The sequence below is a fragment of the Desmodus rotundus genome, chromosome 1 (assembly GCF_022682495.2).
Source record: "Desmodus rotundus isolate HL8 chromosome 1, HLdesRot8A.1, whole genome shotgun sequence".
Lineage (NCBI taxonomy): Eukaryota > Metazoa > Chordata > Mammalia > Chiroptera > Phyllostomidae > Desmodus > Desmodus rotundus.
Genome location: NC_071387.1, coordinates 69219779 through 69226621, shown reverse-complemented (window position 1 = coordinate 69226621; position 6843 = coordinate 69219779).

Sequence of the window (6843 nt, the reverse complement as noted above, 5' to 3'; positions counted from 1 at the left end):
TACTAGTTGTCTGCGGGTCTCACACACAGACGACTGAGTCCTCTTTAAACGCCCAAAAGTTTCAGAAGCCTGGTAGATAAGTATCTTTGATTTTCCTGCCTATAAAACTTTTAAAAGGTTCATTTTCTTTATATATCATATCATCAAAAACTAGGCAAACAGGAAACAGAAAATGAACTTGAAACATAAGAATTAGTTTTTTGGATTGTCTTTGGATACGTAGCTAATTTGCGAATGGACTTAATTAAAAAAATAAGCTTCTTTAAAAAATAGTCAGAGAGAGCACTAAGATGCAGAAGAAAAAGGAGCCATGTAATCGAAAACCTTAATTACATTTTTTGTTAACTATTTTCACCTTTATGTCATACTTTTAGCATATCCTTGGAGGCATTTCCCATACAAAAGTATTACACTTTAGGGGCCAAAGATTTTTCTCCATGATATTATGAAACCTCATTACCTTGGACTTTTCCTGATTTAGAATTGGTGATTAATAGGGCTGATACTAGCTCAGGAAATCCTTTTTATAATAAAGAAAACTATAAACTAGATTTTGAAGTGGGTGTTAAAAATTCTTAAATCTACTCAGATACAAAGGAGAAAAATATTGGAAAGGAAGAAGTAAAATGTCTGATATTGATTGTATTGATGTGGTGGAATCACATGCAATTTCCCCTGTTTTTATATAATATGTTTGTATTATTTTATAAAGAAGACATACTTTCAGAAAAACAAAAGGCTCAGAACTTTCTGGGCACCGTTAAGTATCTTAGAACCGTCTAGTTATTTGCAAACAACTGAAATATGCACTAAATTTTTTTCTGATCAATCATAGCATTTCTTTTTACTCTACCTCATATGGTTGAAAATATTACAGTGATTTTTTTTCAAAATAATGATAAACACACTCCCGTTCTTTTAGTGGATATTAGTTTTAGAAAAACTCGGTATAGATCTAAACCCACATGAAACATGTTTAAAAGGGTGCTGCCATCTAGCCAATATTTAGTTCATTATAAAGACGTAGACATATGTGTTTTAGGTATGTGTCGTCTTGGACCTTTTGTAAATGTGAGTTCTGTTAAGTCACAATAGAGATTTGGGAACTTTTGAAATATGAAGTTCAATACAGGAGAGAATGTTCAAGTAATGGAGAGCTTATGTGTGCTTCTGTGACTTTATTAAATCATATTTTCAACCCTCATTAAAAAATTTCTATATATTGTCATATGTATTTTTAATATAGCGAATTATTAATAGATGTATACATGTTTTTGAACCACTGCAAATGAAATTTGGTACAAAGATATTTCTAATTGAATAGTTAATCAGCTGATTTACTAACTGGATTTAATTATTTTGTCCTAAAGAATATAATACTATTTTTTATAGTCAAACCTATGAATCTTTTATCATTAAATGTTTGTTGTCATTCTTAGAAAGGCCTCCTTTATTTCAGAATCCTAAGACTAATCTACAATTTATTTTAATATTTATGTCTCATAATTTTTATCCACCTAGAATTCATTTTTAAATATTCTGTTATGAATATTTACAGTTTATTTTATCTCAAATAGTTATCTAATTGTCGCTTCCTCATTGTTTAAGTAATACATGATTTCTAGACTGATTCATGTAACTTACAATTTTTACATTTCCATACTTTATTATCCCCCACTGGTGTGTCTGTTTATCCCGTGTTAGTGGGTCCTGTCTGAGCTGGGTTTTGACCTAGCATTACCTTTACAGAAGGTCAGTGAATGAAATGGCCATCTGGACAACCCAGGCTAAAGAAAATGCAAGGCCTAAACTGAACAAATTATCCCCAAACAGCTTTTTGCTGAGATTTGGATGGTTGTTTTTTGCTTGTTAAAAATTTTAGATAAATACTTATTTTAAAACTAGTATGTGAGAAGGACGTTTGTTTCTGATATATCTCTAGACTGGCAGGCCCTAACTTTGGGTCACCATGATACTTCCTTCCATTGGCTATGTTTTGGGTGATGGATGGGCTTGTCACAGTGTCACTAGTGGCTCTATTTACCTATCAATTTGAGGTGTTGATTCTGCAAATGTATTTTATTGTTTTAAGATTTTATTTATTTATTTTTAGACAGATGGGAAGGGAGGGAAAAAGAAAGGGAGAAAATTATCAGTGTGTGGTTTCCTCTTGTGCTCCCCTTACTGGGGACCTGGCCTGCAAGCCAGGCATGTGCCTTGACTGGGAATGGAACCGGCAACCCCTTGCTTCGCAGGCCAGTACTCAATCCACTGAACTACACCGGCCAGCACTGATTCTGCAAATTTAGAAGTTGAAAAACTGTCAAGCTATTTGCAGAGGCTATAAAAAAACTGAAACTTAATGATGTCAATTTTGAGTTATGTGATATTTCTAAGATTTATTTCAAGAAAGGTGTAAATAAAAGTAACAACAATTACTCTCTGAATATGGCTTTGCTTCCAAGAGACAGAATATGTACTTTGACATCTATAGATCTTGCATTTTTAAGTGGAAATGACTGTTTGATTATTTTACATTTAGATATTATTAACCAGAATAATTTATTTATTCCTTGACTGGTGTTCTGATTCTTCCATGGATTGAAAAGACTGATACTTCCTTTTGTACAGGCTTTCTTCTTATAACCCTGTACTTTCCTCAAATTCCCTAATGAACTGGGAATATAATTCAATCTCTTGAGTGAATCTCAGCTCTGCCTGCTGTAGTCCTGGGGCTGCCTCCCGTACTGGGGCTGAGGAATGGGATCTCTTACACAGACATCATCCTCGGGGCCAGGGAACCAGCTCTGCAGTAAACATTTGATTTCTGTTAGAATACTTAAGACAGTAAAATAGACAAGAACATATAAGCAGACCGATAGAACAATGCAGAGTCCAGAAGCTGACTTAGATCCATAATGACACTTGTCACTGTTACCAAAGGCAGCCAATGTGAAAGGTATAACAATCTTTCAAAGAAAAGGTTGAAATGCTCCAGAGCTATTCCAGAACAGAAAAAAAAAAGAGAAATCTCCTAAGACATTCTAAGGAGCATTACCATCTTATTCATGAACTGATGACAGGAAAGTTTAAAATAAATAAGAGAAAATGAACATAGGGAAAACAATATTGTAGGTTAGTCTCACTTATGAGAAATTTTAACTAATACAAATCAAGCATAACAGTACATAAAAAATTATTACATCTTGAACATTTCATGTTTATCACAGGAATATAAGTAATGGTCAGAATAAAGCAATCTGTTAATATAATCAAGAAATTAATGGTGAAAAAAATGATTATGCATATACATGTTATTAAATATGCTGCCATTACAAACCTTTTAGCAAACTAATAGCAAATTTAATTTGATAAGATATTTTCAAAATTAAAATATTTATACTTTTATATATACCTAAAGCTTTATGTTATGGAAAGCTCTCACGTTTCTTGGTCTTCTTTCTCATTCACTGTGCTGATGATTATTTTTTTAATTTGAGGTTCTTTTTATGACTATATTTTCTATTTTTTCTTTTCCTTGGTCTCAACTACTTAAACTTTTAAAAAAAATTTCAATTGATAAAATATATATATATAAAATTTCAATTGACATTGAAAAAAATTTAGTTGATATTCAGCTAATATCAACTAAATTATTGATGATTTATTGCTTTCATTTTTTAACTGATAATTAGCTACTTTTAAAAGCCCACTACAGATATCACCTAAATGGTTTTTAATTTTTGTTTCATATATCTCCTGCAGCATTACTATGCTTTTCCCTCTTTCTTAAATACTTTATCCAAGACTATTTTACAAGTGTATATATTTGTGGTAAAATTTTGAAGGCTTGCATGGCTAAGAATTTTTTTATCTTTATATTTGAATGGCAGTTGGCTAGATATAAAATTCTTGGTTCAAATTCTTTATTCTCAATATTTTGAAATCATTACCTTATTTTCTTCTTGTATTTTATATTTTGATTCCTTTTCATGTGCTTGCACTTTCATTCTTCAAATTAAGAAAATTATAACTTTTGTCATTAGTATATGTGAGTTTTAAAAATGTATTTATGGTTTGGCACTCTATGTGTCAATTAAATATGGTTTTCATCTTTTACTAATTGTGGAAAAGTTTGCTCTATAATTTTTAAAAATATTTCTCTTTACTTTTACATTCTTTCTTTCTGAATGTGTATCTTCTGGACACTAGTACTTTATTCTTCCTTCTAGTTTAACTTTATTTTTATATTGTTTTTCTTTTCCCTTCATGTTTTCCTTTATGTTTTCCTCAAATTTTATGTTCTAATTGGTAATTTGTTCCTCATTTGTAGAATTTTTCCAATTTATCATGTGTATTGTTTCAATAATAATTTTTCATACCAAATATTTATACCTGATTCTGTTAAAACACAGGGGCCAAAATAGGTTAAATTACCAGCCATCATTACCTAAAAGATAAATCATAGGTAAGGATATGAAGGACTAACCATAATAATAAATATAATACAATAAACAGTACATTAATAATAAATAAATAATACAAGAATAAACTGTGTTTTTTGTACTTAGAACTGTAAACCTACTTTTGCTTGCCCTTGTATTTTATTATTCTTCATAACTTTAATGTCTACTTTTACCACTTTTTTTAGGGTGCCTATTAAGCTTACTTTAAATTCTGGTGGTCCTGTTCTAATTTCAGTCTTTCATGACTCTCTAATCCAGTTTATGATTTTTATTTCAAAATAGCTCTTCCCTCAAAGGTTTTAACTTTTAGATTTGTGAGCCTATTTTCTCCTTTCTTAGTTTGCAATATGCGATCTTTCTATTAATCAGTTCTATCTGGGCTAGGCTCCTGCTGTTCTTCTTCAGTGCTATTTCTCATTTCTTATTTGTTCCTTTTCCTCCTGTTCCAGAGTTCTCTGGCTCCCATTTCATTCTTTGTTGTTGTTTTTTTTTTTTTTTTGGCTTTCATTTCATAGCTATTGACCCCTAGTGTTTAACACATATTTTTATTACAAGATTAATCAATGTTTTGCATCAAAAAAAATTTTACTTGGCTGAGTCCCTTAGAGGTAAAATCTAAATTTAATTTATCATTGCATTTCTAATGCTTTAATGGCTATGAAAATGCTGACCATTTAGTAGCTCATTTACTGAAAAAAAAAGAATGAATAAATGCCAAGGCGATATGTATGGAAAGAAATAAATAATGACCTGTTAAACAAACATCACTATGTGACCATTTTCCTTGTTTAATCTAGTTTTTAAGAATTTTCTCCCACCATAGCACCCACTGTTGAACTATTCTGTCAAGTATCCATAAGTTGATGAAAACGGTCTGCACTTTCAGGCCTTCTGGCTGTTTCTAACACTTACTTATATTGTTCTACATGATTTTTTGTTGTTGTTGATAGCTGTGGATCTAGTCTAAGACAGATGCACAAAATGTGGTAAATGCATTAAGACCATTGGAGGTAGTTAAAATTTTTCTACCATCAGAGATATCACAACACATCAGTCTCCAGGGAGGACAGATTCTTTTGCTTCCTAACTCTGATATGCATTGGCTGTCAGATTTTTTTTAGTGCTTATTTTAGTTAATGTATAATGTTCTGCAGACTGCCAGCTTGTTCTGTACTCTGTGGAACAGTTGATCTTGAAAGATGTCATTTTTTTCCCATTTTCTGACTTGTTTTGTTACATCAGCATTGATTTATTTTGCACTTTTGACAATCTGAATTTAAAAAAAAAAAAACGATCATGTCTCTGAAACTTTAATGAATCGAAAGCTGTAAGCAGAGGGAAACAATAATATATGAGTCTCCCTATTTTCTTTTCTTTTCTGGCCTAATCTTTTTTCTCCTTCCCTTCCTCTCAAATCATAAACAGCTGTATCTATATTTCATCAACCTTAAATGTAAATCCTCACAAAAATGTATGATTTAAAATAGCTAATTATATGCTTTCATTTGGTATCCACTTGTGGCATGTGTTCCATTTCCAAGACAGGACTGTTGTGCTTGCTTTGAACTTAGTTATGATGGGTGACACCCAGCAGAACCAGGTGGACGATCTTTGTGACCTCCTCAAGTTTAACTGTAGTTTCCGGCATGTTTATTGTAATTTGAATGTATATCCAATTACATCTTCCCATCAGTAGAAAATCATTAATTAAACTAAAAGGATACTGAGGAGCATTAGAGACTGACTAGGTCTCTGTTTTCAAAGAGCTAGCCAGAAGTGAGTTATAAAGCCAATGTTTGATACACAGATTCTGAGTTGGATAAATCTACTCTTGACTCAGATTCCACTGTTGGGTGGTTGGTTGCACCTGGGTTAATTGGTATAAGTCTGAACTTCAGGTTTTTAAAATCTTTAGTATAGAGATAAAATACATCAGGAGTATTATGAATACTATACATATATGTATATATACATACACATGTTTATATACCTATGCATATATGTACACATATATACACATAATGAAGTCTCAATATAGAGCAGCTGCAATTATTTTTGTTGTTTTGATGGTTTATCATTATATAGTTGGCTTTTAGTGCCCACTAAATACTAAATAAGCATGAGCACTAACTAAAATCCAGACCCAAGTTCACTGAATGAAAAAAAAATTGGAGACCTTAGTGTTAGATAATGCCCCACCTCCAGTTAGGGTAATCATTTTTAGTTATTCTAGTGTGAGCAGTGGTCTTCATAGAAAAGAATGGTGGATGAAAATTCAGCTTGCCTAGAAGAAGATGAGTGTAGAAGTGTTGTGAGCCATAAAAAATTTACCTGTACATGTTGTATTTCATGTAATTTTGAAATAATTTCATTAAAA